Genomic DNA, 12,805 nt, shown 5'->3' on the forward strand with positions numbered 1-12,805 from the left:
TATAAGTATCACCATGACTGCAGTAACATGATTATGGAAACTGCGTAAGATACACATAAGAGACACAAAAATTGGTAAAAGTGCCTAAGCCGAATTGACTTTTTTCTGTCTACTTGATTATTCTCAAAAACTAAAATAATATTTTTATAAAAATTAACAAAAAAAATTCTGACGTCGTCAAAAATATTCAGACCTTAGAGTCTAATTTTGCAGCAATTAATATGTCAATCATCATTTTGACAAGATCTGTAAGGTTCTGAATATTTGCTAATCAACTATTTGATGGTTCACATCACCTTTTTTTTTTTTTTTTTTTATATTTGTTGTTACAAAGAAAATATATTTTCGCTTACTTTTAACCGGTTCATTTAACTTCCGGTTTGAAAAATATCTGTCAGCAATTCGAACTCAACAATAATTTCTAATTAGTTATAAGATTGTCAAAAATTTTTAATTACTCACCCTTTTTATTGTCTTATAATTCTTATCTATCTTAAATTCCATAAACGTTAGAATTTAGTTTGTCTGACGTCAGAATTGTGTACTTTACGACTCAGTCTTTAGAACCCAAATTCTGGACGTCAGACGCATCCACCAGGAGTTCGGCAGAAAAATTTTATTCTGATTTGTGTAACTCCCTAAAGATTATTCCATGGTTTTATTTTTCTTTAAGAATAATGTCGGAGTTTCTTTAAAGATCCTTTACAACAATAAGCCCTTCTCATACTTTCAATATTACTATTTTACTCAATACTATGAAAACGTTTCTAACCAAATGAAAAGAGGACAATTAAAACCACTTATCCAAATACATTTCTCGAGCAATTAAAATAATCCTAAACAAATAATGAAATAATCCAAATAAAAGAAAGAGAATTGGATTTAAGTTTAAATACCATGAAGTCATGAAATATCTCATAAAGAGTCCCAAACCACGGCTCCCCCCTCCTTTAGAATAGGCCTCTAGAGCCTATATATGAACCCTTTTTAGTCCTCGAGATCCGGACTGAGAGCCCTATAGTCCTCACAGGCTCTGGATTTTGAACCCACAGATCCGAACATTCACCGAGAGGTCCGATTTTAAACCCTCAAGTCCGTCAATATTAGCCTCTTCATAAATTTTTATTAACTACAATATGACCCAGATTTTACTTTTTGTATTTGAGTATTTTAGTTTATTTTTAGTTAATTACTTAAAAATTAATAGAAACAATTATTAAGTTATTAGTATGACGATTATGACTTAATTATTGTGTTTATTTCTTAGAGTTAATAATTTTATATTATTGTTACCGAAGGTATGATTAAATTAAGAAATTAAGCGTGTGAGAAATTATTATGAAGCCGAACGTAATTAATTGTAAAAGAAATTAAAATACTGGGAAAATTATTCTAAAGTTCCGGAACAAGATTTAGTATGGGAAAGAGATGAATGGATATAAACAGAAAGAAATGACGATTATTATTTTGTAAGTAGCCACTTAGGGTGAAGACGCAAACTTTAGTCCCGAGGACAATTCCTAGTAAGTGGAAAAATCAACGAATGGATACATAATGCGAAATTGCAATTAAAATAATAAAGAATTGGTGACTTTGACGAAACGAATGGATAGAAAGAATGGAAGAAAATTACGATTAAAATAATAAAGACTTTGAGTTTCTCGAAAATAAAAACTTAGAATTTAAGAGACGAATGGATGGAAAATGAACATATTACGATTAAAATAATAAATAATTATTTTTGAATGTTGTTAGTTCGAGAACACCGGACAGGTGTCTGAAAGAGACTCTTCCTTTTCGTTACAAGAGAGTTAGGCAAAAAACATAAACCTCAAAAATTTGCCTGAGATAAAGTGAAGCAGTTCTTTCTCGGGAGAATTACTCGGGCGAATACTCTTCACTGGGTAATTCCAGAGGATGATACTCTTACCTGGAGTCTGACCAAGGCCCAGGTAAGTATCATGAACCGATCTGGATGAAAAGCTTCTCCCCGTGCCGAAGCCTTCAGCTGAGGTACGGTAGGTGATCATAAGCCGTGTAGGTGGGGGCGAAGAGGACACTCTCCATTCGCTCTCGGGGTAGAGGTTTAGGCCCAGGGGTGACGGCTAGTCTCCTGGGGAAGCGGGGAACCAGCTTTTGACAGTTTAGTTCGCGATTTTGACGCTCACGGCGAGTGAGTATGTGTGAGAAGAGTGTTCTAATATATTGTTTATATTGTTTAATTTGTTTATATTATTTATATCGTTTATTAACATGATCAAGGCCAACTAAAGAGGTTTTCTTTTTTTCCGTTTATGAACCTCTGGACTCCGGCGAGGCAAATTTCGAGCCGGGGACAAATAAAGTATTTATTTTTATAATTTTTGAAAACGTGGACGTTACAAAAGTTAATTAGTACAATAGGAATAGATTATTTAAACTAGAAAATAAATAAATAATAAATTCGGTCACAGAATCGCGGGACGAGTATCAATGGCCAATATTAATAAACGTGTCTCAAACTAATTTTAAGAGTTCATAATTATATTTATGAAATTAGTTGAATAAACAAAGATGGAAGCTTGTCTCGAGTCCTTTGTAAATACATTGATCATCTCATAAATAAATAAATAAATTAATTAATAATTGTAATAACTGCCACGAAATAAACAAGACTGCCCTTCTTATTGTAATAATAATAATAATAATAGTAATTAAGGTACTAAGACACGATCAAATATGTGTAAAATAGATAAACTGTGGGGCAATAATTAATAATGGATCAAGTTTTAACGATTAAATAAAAAAATCATGTCAATAATAGACGTATGTTTACACGATAAATATTATAAATATTTAAATGATTGAAAAGGTTGGCAATAGCCTAATCGGCTCGGTACCTGCATTTCGAAAGAGTGGGACCGGGGTTCGATTCCGGCGCGCACCAATATTTTTCAATGATTATAAACTAAGAATATGTGCGTTTCATTGCCAGCCTCTGTACCGGTCGGGTTTTCTGTGGTTTTCCCATAAAGTTATGGAGGTAAAATGTCATTATAGAAGTACCTCCATACTATTTAAGACCGTAATGCAAATGCAGGTACTGATTATAACGCGTAAGTCGGCCACAGTCGCAGCACATGTGTGACGGGCATGAAAGAAAAAAATCCCGACATGCAGGGGGGTGGGGACGACAAAGTGGTTGAGAGTTATAATGACGGGGTTGAGAGACTATATTGCGGAGAAAAAAGTGGAGAGACAATAATTCCCTACCCTCCCTTGTAAAACACTCTACAGTGATACAAGTAAAACCATCCTCAATTATAACCTCATATTTAAATGATTGATGAAAAATTATTTGGAATAAAATTTTTTATTATATTATCTATTATCTATTGTATAAATGTATTTAATTAATTTGATCATGTTTTTATAAAAATATTGCTCTTTTATATACGCCGTCAATTTTAAATTGTATTTAGCTAAAATTTTGAGACTTTAATTAAATATACTTTTTAACGTTATACTCTTGTATTTTTTATTTTTTACCCTTTTAATATAATTTTGAGTTAAGAACTTAATTGAAATAAAAATCTTCAAGTTATTTTAAATTATTTAAATTTAAGAAGTATTAAATTATACTTTTGATATGCACTGTTTAAATTCCTCAACTAAAATTTATTAATTGTTATATCTTGTAATAATAAAATTCAAGTAGTATTAATTTAATTCAGTCAGGCGGAAAATATTTGCAAATAACCCGAGCACTATCTACAAGTGCGTAGTACAATTTAATTTTAGTCAGACCCTAAATATTTAGCGTGTAGAAAACATGCCGCTGTTGATTTTCCAATATAAAATTGGTAATATGTCTCTATTTAGGTTACTAAATCAATGAAAAATAGATAAAATGCTTTAAAAACTAGATATATTAAATTATTAAGTCAGTTGATTTTTTTTATTCAATTGTTTAGTTATCTTTACAAAAAATGTCGTTAAAAAATCATTAGTATCGATGTCAGTTAATTAAAGTAGTATGCGCACTTATTTGTCTTGATATTTCAGAAAAATATACGTTTCAAAAAATTATCACAGACAGTTTTAAAAAAAATATTAATGGAAATTTATTGTTTTTAATAGATTAAATAAAAATTCAACTATTGCAGTCGTTCTGATAGTGCAACACTTAAAAAAAAAAAAAAAAAAAAAAAAAAAACTGAGTCAAAAAATATCTGTCGTTCAAAGTAGTTTATTTATTTATTAAAATAAAATAAAAATATAATATATAAATATAAATAATAGGGGTGTTCGAATAATTCAAACCTACGAATTTTCGAATTATTCGAACTATTCGACGAATAATTCGAAAAAATTCGCGAATCATCGAAATATTACTGATGGATCTTTTATTGTTTCCAATTTGAATTCAATTACATCGTGTATAAAAATATATTATATTTATAAATTTATTTATTTACTATAGTAAATAACAGCTATAGCTGTTACCCGCCCGCTCCACTCAGCACTTAATAGATGTATTTTTAGATCTAGATATGAAATTCAATTGGAATATTGTTTCGACTTGCACATATTTTAAATTCCATCGGATTGGCCTGTACCTTTTAACTATGTAATTATTCTAGCTAATATTCATTGTAATATTTAATATGCAATCACTGTAACATTCCCGTGGCTTTCTTTAAAAAATGAATAGTAATTGACACGAAGAAAAAAATTTAAAATGAGCATTGAAAGTTTCAGTTAAAGTAATTGCAGGTTTCATAAGTGAAGTTGAAATCTGCCTAGCTTAAAGTCCGACGAATTTTCCGTTAATACAAATTTTTTCCGTGACATCTATTTTATATAGAAAACTAGAAAATCGAGCGCGCTTCTCCCTTTGTATTTTAAAAAAAGTTATTAATTAAGAAATGACGTTGTATTTTGTCCATTGATGATATTTTTAACAATATAAGCTCATCCTAGAGTTACACTTATCGAGACCTTTCATTTGAATACCCACACGAATTTTATATATATTTTATATATTTCACAAATATGAGAAATATCATATATATAAAATATATGAAAAAAATCGTGTGCGTACTCAAATGAACGGTTCCGATGAGCTTATATCCATATGATATATGATGAGCCATATTAAAGCAAATTTTAAGGGAGTTGGGAAAGAACGGATAGGGGAAAGGGAGAGACCTACTCAGTGGGAATTTTTCCGTAATTGAAAAAATAATCAGACAGCCCAGACTGGGAATCGAACCCAGATCTCTCGGTTACGCGCCAAGGGCTCTACCAGTTAAGCTATCCGAGACAAGTACTGACTACTTTATTCAGTCGCGTATATAAGACCCACCGAGCAAACAACGCTACCGTCCATCTTACGGTAAAGAGCCATATTAAAGCAAATTTTAAGGGAGTTGGGAAAGAACGGATAGGGGAAAGGGGGAGACCTACTCAGTGGGAATTTTTCCGTAATTGAAAAAATAATCAGACAGCGGTGTTGATTGTGAAGAGACACAATTAGTGTTTGAAATTGTGGTAGAATTGTTGAATTGTTGGTAATTTATAATAACAGCTAGTAAATAAATAAATTTATAGGGGCGGGGGGGGGGGGCAAAATGGGGTACTTAAGAAACCGTTATGATTTTAAGGACTTAAATATGCTGATTTTTCTCGTTTTCAGTCGTAATTGAAGGTAAATAATCAAATTTCAAGTTGCCGAAGAAAAAATTTTTTTTTTTTTTTTTTTGCGGGCAAAATGGGGTACCCCCTGAAAAAGTGAAAAAAAAATTTCATTGTCCGAAAATGAAATGTTAAAAAAATAACATTTTCTTATCGATAAGTCTACGAAAGAACCCAGAGAGATGAACAAATCACCCAAAAAAGAAACATTGTTATAGTTGACGCAATATACTCCTAACAAAAATTGAGGTAGCAAAAAAAATTTTTTAATTTTGTAGTAATTTTTGACGGGTTTCGCTTGAGTAAAAATAATATCAAGATAAAAAAAAAGAGTTCCCTTGAGAAGATTCTAATTTTTGGATCTCCCGGTGAAAAATTTTTTAGACATAGTTATCACGTAATTCCAAGCAATAGCACAAAAAAAAACATTCGTAATTTTTTTGCACTCTCTTTCTTGGTTTAGGGATTCAGGAAAATTTTTTCAAGTTGAATGATTTTGTAGGCCTGAAGATCTTTTTTTTTTTTAATTAAATATCTCACAAGCCCCCCAAATGATTTTGAAGAAATTGTCGGCCTCTGACACAGTTTTCTGAGTATTGATAGTTAAATTATGACATCAAAAATTATCCGAGAATAAATTTCGAAGTTATTTTAAAAAGACATTCTTTTAGAATGGTTAGTTTACACAGAAAAAAAGGTTCACTTGAGCCAAGAAAATATTTTTCTTCCTAATTATTTCCTTGAGCGAAAAAAAAAAATTTCTTTTTGACACAAGAAATTTCACTTATTCCAACAAAATTAACTCTCTTGTTTTAAGAAATATGTATCTTGAATCAAGAAAATTTATTTAAGTCAAGAAAATCTTCTTGTTTTGAGAAAATTCAGCCTCTTGCTCAAAAAAATTAAATATAAAGATAGAAGTAAATTTTCATTAATATTTTTATTGATTAACATATCAAATGGGAAGATCAAATAATGTTGAATCATTTTTTTTTCATTCAATATGTATAATTGTACGCTAAAATAATATAAAATGGGTATCAAATATTCAAGAGAAAAATTTTCTCAAGGTGAGAAAGTAGGTAGCACTGCTTCCCTAAAGTATCTAAAAATCTTGATCAAATGTAAAAATTTATTGCATCAAGTATTTATGATAATTTGAATTAAGAAAAAATTACTTCCACCAAGAATAGAATTTCAAAAAAAATTTTTATTTCGGGCAACACAACTTCAGTCTTCCTTCAGGCACCTGAAAATTTTCTTGAGCCAAGAATTTTGTTCTTCAGTCAAGAAATTTTTCTTTCTGTGTAAGATTTTTCTTCAACACATTAGAGGTTTACACTCACATACAACACGCCGACAGATATCCTCGTAGGAATATTAACAAATAGTTCCTAGGACCTTAAAAATGTGAAGATCAGATTAGAACTTGATTTTCGAAAACTGGCATGGAACCAATGACTCCCCGATTATTTTTTTTTTTTTTTTATTCATTCATTTGTAAAGCGAGAACTTAAAAATTTAGAAAAAGTAATCGTAGTAGATGTGAAAAAAAAATTTATTACGATGCACAATGACGATAAAAATTACTGTAAGAAAAGTTAGAAAAAAAAAATGAGTGAGCCTCACAGACATAAGGTCACAATAGAAGTGAAACTTTTTTAAGCCGCTTTAAATAAATAAACAGATCAATATACAGGGTGTCCCAAAAGTCACGGACGCCCTTGTAGCATCTGATGAAAAAAATAATTCTGAGACGAAAAGTCCTTAGCCGTTTTTCAATTAATCGCATAGATAATTAATTATTAAATAAAAATAACTTCTCTTTATTTGTTAGAGAGAGAGAGAGCGCCAGTGTCCAGTAAAGTATGTGCCAAACAAAGACACAACTAACTGTATGACTAACTAGCTTCTATAGCTAACGTAGTCACATATATTTACTTACACATTCACACGTGCAAGCGTTTTCGTTTCGAACGCACTTGACTGGACACTAGTGCTCTCTCTCTAACGCATAAAAAGACGTTATTTTAATTAATAATTAATTATCTATGCGTCTGATTGAAAAATAGCTAAGGACTTTTCATCTCAGAATTATTTTGTTTATCAGATGCTACAATGGCGTCCGTTACTTCTGGGACACCCTGTATATAAATATATATTATAGCATTTCATTTATTCTCAAACAAAATAAATTTATTGGATTAATTATTCGGTTTTTAAGAATTAAAACAATTACACATTTTTTAATTAAAATTTTAATGAATTTATTTCTAAGAATATCCACAGATTCGGTAGAATCTGGCGCCAAGTTCCGTTCAAATCCGTTGTAAACGGAGCGCCAGACTACCGACTGTGTTTACTGTAAGCAGAACGGTTTTTTGAGGCTGCGAAATTTTATTTAATTCTACGGTACTTTTTTTATCCAATTTGTTTATCATAACAGTAATTCATAATTTACTTCACCGTATTAATTAATTATATTCACTTATAACAATTTATTTACTTGAAATTATTAAATTTTATCAGCACATACTATAGCTCGCTCACAAATTTCGATCCTGACTTTTTTTTATGGAGAAAGGTCAGCGCCACAGACTAGATAAAATAAAAATGTGTAGTAATCCTCCTATAGATAAGCAACTACAGTTAAAAAAAGTAATTCACAGCTTACATTTACGGCCGCCAGAGTGCACTGGAATTACATCTACATAAACTGTAGCTTCAAGGGGATAGTTTGCAGTAAAAAATGCAGTCAACACGAGATTTAAGTTGGTACCGATTGTAAATTTTCATTATAATTACAAAAAATACTAAAATCCGAACAAAAACAGTTTCACTGTAAAAAAGTCGCGCCAAGTCCACGTTCATAAGACTATTAGGAAAAAAAATTTTTTTTTTTCTTTAAAAAAAGATACAAAATAAAAAAATAAAAAAATCCAAGTAACCGATATGATTGTTTATGAATTTCGAAAATTAAAAAAAATTTTATTGTAAATTTAAAAATTAAAAAAAAAATTTTAGAACGTACTTGGTGTGCGTCATTGTCTATTTCAATTTTTTTAAAGTCCTAGTAAATAGATTTTACGAATTTCATTAAAAGTAAAATATTTTGCAACCACGCACACTAAATACGTTCTAAAATTTTTTTTTAATTTTTAAATTTACAATAAAATTTTTTTTAATTTTCGAAATTCATAAACAATCATATCGGTTACTTGGATTTTTTTATTTTTTTATTTTGTATCTTTTTTTAAAGAAAAAAAAAAATTTTTTTTCCTAATAGTCTTATGAACGTGGACTTGGCGCGACTTTTTTACAGTGAAACTGTTTTTGTTCGGATTATGTTTACAACAAATGTAAGTTTTATTTTTCCTTTTTATTTTTTAGAATTATCATCTTATTTATTCTTTATTATTACTTGAATTATCAACAAATGTTATCAGCGGCTTGTGATAGCTAAAATGTGAAATAAATATTTTTGTCTGTATTCTATTTAAGTATCTCGAAAAAACCGCATCTATTGTTGTCCCATGTTTTGTCGTTGGTTCATTTGGATTATTATTTATCGTTAAATCAAATTTGGTCTTTAAAAAATCAACCAAAACGGCCGATGACTCCGATGAAAAATTTACATTAAAATCTCCACTAAGGATTATAGGTTTTTTTTCTAAGTCTTGATTAAGTTCTTCCGCAACAACAGCCGAAAATGGTAGTAGTGCACGATGAATAAATTTTATTATGTCTGTGATATACTTATTCGGTGATATATAAATTGATACTAGTAAAATTGACTGGCCATTTTCCGTTGTACATTCAGCGGCACAGATTTCTCCTACAGCACTAGGAGTTGTACTCCAAAAGTGCCTGTATATTATGTACTGAAATGTCCATTGATGGTATTACAATGTGTGTTGTATCGTTATCATTTTGATAAATAGCTCTACCTCCAGATTTTATATTAGGGCGTTTATATTTAACTACACAATTAAAATTAGGAATGGAAATGTCTTCATCATTATGAGTCCACGTTTCAGACAAAAGTAGAATATTTGAATTAGCAGCTACTTTGTCGATAATGTCATTGTTATGGGCTTGTAAACTTTCAATATTCAAACTATAAATTGACAAACCAGGCTTTTTAGTGATAAATTCAAGTAATTGTGATTCTAATGTCACTAATGGGTTTAATGACAGTCTTTGAAGCTCAAATTTTAACGGACGAAGTGCAGCTGGCTCTGTTCGCCCATGATAAAAAGTAACCGTATTATTTTTTGTAACGATATATAATTTTTCAATCGTAGTAACTCTCGATAAAGCAACCTACAATAATTATCATTTACTTACCAGGATTAAGAAAATATAATGATGAAATTATTAACACGAATGTATAAACAGGAATTGAGAAATTTATATTTGAGTCAACACGTGTAAATATATATACACCCCACTATACCCCAAAACTATTTACACAAAATAATTAAAAAATATAATGAAAAATAATTTTCCAGGAATAAATTTTAATATATATATATCAAATAAGTGTATTTTTCATGTATTTATAAGTATTTACGTAGTAATTTATGCATATATCTGTACTAAAACGTTTTAAATAAGAACGGTTTGCGACAGCTGATATACGCATATACATATAAAATATACACACACATTGTATATATATATATATATAAGTAACGTGGTGGAATTACGACGCACGCGCACTGCACTCGTCCACTCTACTTGACTCTCCTTAACTCTCCCCACTCTTTAAAATATATAAGGCTTGCTCGGCTTGCTATACAAGCGATTCCCCCACTCGCCTACTCTAAACTTTCACTCAATGCTTCTCCTCTAGCGCTACTTCCCCTTTTCCGCCTCAAATCGTTCAATTTTACCCTCCGTAAAGAAGTTTCACTTCAAAAATTTTTTTTTGTTTTTTTAAAAAGGAGCGAAGTATGGGAGCCTGAGAATCCAGGCAGTTCTTTCTCGGGAGAATTACTCGGGCGAATACTCTTCACCAAGTAATTCCAGAGGATGATACTCTACCTGGAGTCTGACCAAGGCCCAGGTAAGTATCATGAACCGACCGGATGAAAGTGCTACTCCCCGTGCCGAAGCCTTCAGCTGAGGTACGGTAGGTGATCATAAGCCGTGTAGGTGGGAGCAAGGAGGATACTCTCCACTTGCTCTCGGGGTAGAGTTTAGGACCCCCCGAGGGATGACGGCTAGTCACCCTGAGGGGGTAGGGGCTGTTACTGGGAAACTAGTTAGTATTTTGTAGACCGCGTTTTTGAGTTTCAACCGTGAATACCGTCGTGTATGTTTGGATAGAAAGTTTCTATTGTATTAGTGTATATTGCTTATATTGTTTCTTGATTTTGAACCGCGAATATGTGTGAAAAGAGTGTTCTAATGTATTGTTTATATTGTTTAATTTGATTATATTGTTTATATCGTTTATTAACATGATCAGGCAAATAAAGAGGTTTCCTTTTTCTTTGATTTATTTAGAATGAAGTGTTTTGTTTATATTTTGTTATTGATAATGTGATCCCCGCTTATGACCCTGGACTCCGGCGAGCAAATTTCGAGCCGGGGACAAATAAATTATTTATTTATATAATTTTGGAAAACATGGACGTTACAATTGTGACACGAGAATTTTATATATTAAATTTAAAATAAAAAATACTTACTTGCAAATTGTTGTATGTTTGTTTATAATTTCGAATAATTTATCGGGGCACTTATATACCGAAAATTTTTTGAAAAGTGGAAATATTTTAGGACCCTCGAACTTTGGGATTCGTCGAAAAAAAATAAAAAATAGTCACGAAAAGCGTGAACACATCAAATGCTGTTATCTCGTCAAAATTTTATCGTTAGTAATGCAAATCATGAGCAATAAAAAAATATCTTACTTGAGTTTTAGTATTATCAAAAACACACGGTAAATAATAAAAAAAAAAATCGAGTTTTTGAGCTGGGGGCACAGAAAACTTTTTTAAAAAACGTCAAAATAAATAAAATTCACAGTGTATCTTAAAGCTGAAACTGAGGATTATAAAAATGCCGACGAAGACATAAAAATAATTATAGGATCAAGTTTTTGAGTTTTTTATATTTAGAATTTTTCAATACTTTCTATATGCCCCTGATAGCCACAGTTTCAGACCAACCAAGTTGGTGTCAGATAGTTGCCACTAACTTAGCGACAACTTGCGGTCAACTTCCGAATTTGTAACTGTTGGCGTCAAGGTGGCGAAGTTTCTGAGAAAAACAAGACCAATCTACTGCCGCAATATGTCGCCAGATTTCTTGAGAAATTTGTCGTCAACTTGGTGCGAAAGAGTTTCGAAAGCAATTTTTGCCGACAACTTGGTGAACAACCGAGTTCATTTCCAAGACTTGCCGCCAACTTGGTGACAAGTTGCGGCAGTAAATCGACGGAAAGTTGCGACCGACTTGGCTACCCTGATAGCCAGAGTTTCAGACCAACCAAGTTGGTGTCAGATAGTTGCCACCAACTTAGCGACAACTTGCGGTCAACTTTCGAATTTGTAACTGTTGGCGTCAAGTTGGCGACAAGTTTCTGAGAAAAAAGAGCCCAATCTACTGCCGCAATATGTCGCCAAATTTCTTGAGAAACTTGTCGTCAACTTGGTGTGAAAAAGTTTCAGAAGCAACTTTTGTCGACAACTTGGTGAACAAGTTGACATCAACCGAGTTCATTTCCAAGAGTTGTCGCCAACTTGGTGACAAGTTGCGGCAGTAGATTGACAGAAAGTTGCGGCCAACTTGGCTATCAGGGAACTGGCGGAGAATTATAAATTTTTAACAACAGTCGGTAATATTGGTAGCTGCTCAAACAACCCTGATAGCCACAGTTTCAGACCAACCAAGTTGGTGTCAGATAGTTGCCACCAACTTAGCGACAACTTGCGGTCAACTTCCGAATTTGTAACTGTTGGCGCCAAGTTGGCTACAAGTTTCTGAGAAAAAAGAGACCAATCTACTGCCGCAATATGTCGCCAAATTTCTTGAGAAACTTATCGTCAACTTGGTGTGAAAAAGTTTCAGAGCAACTTTTGCCGACAACTTGGTGAACAAGTTGACACCAACCGAGTTA

This window comes from Cotesia glomerata, linkage group LG9, assembly GCF_020080835.1.
Source record: "Cotesia glomerata isolate CgM1 linkage group LG9, MPM_Cglom_v2.3, whole genome shotgun sequence".
In the NCBI taxonomy this organism is placed as follows: Eukaryota; Metazoa; Arthropoda; class Insecta; order Hymenoptera; family Braconidae; genus Cotesia; species Cotesia glomerata.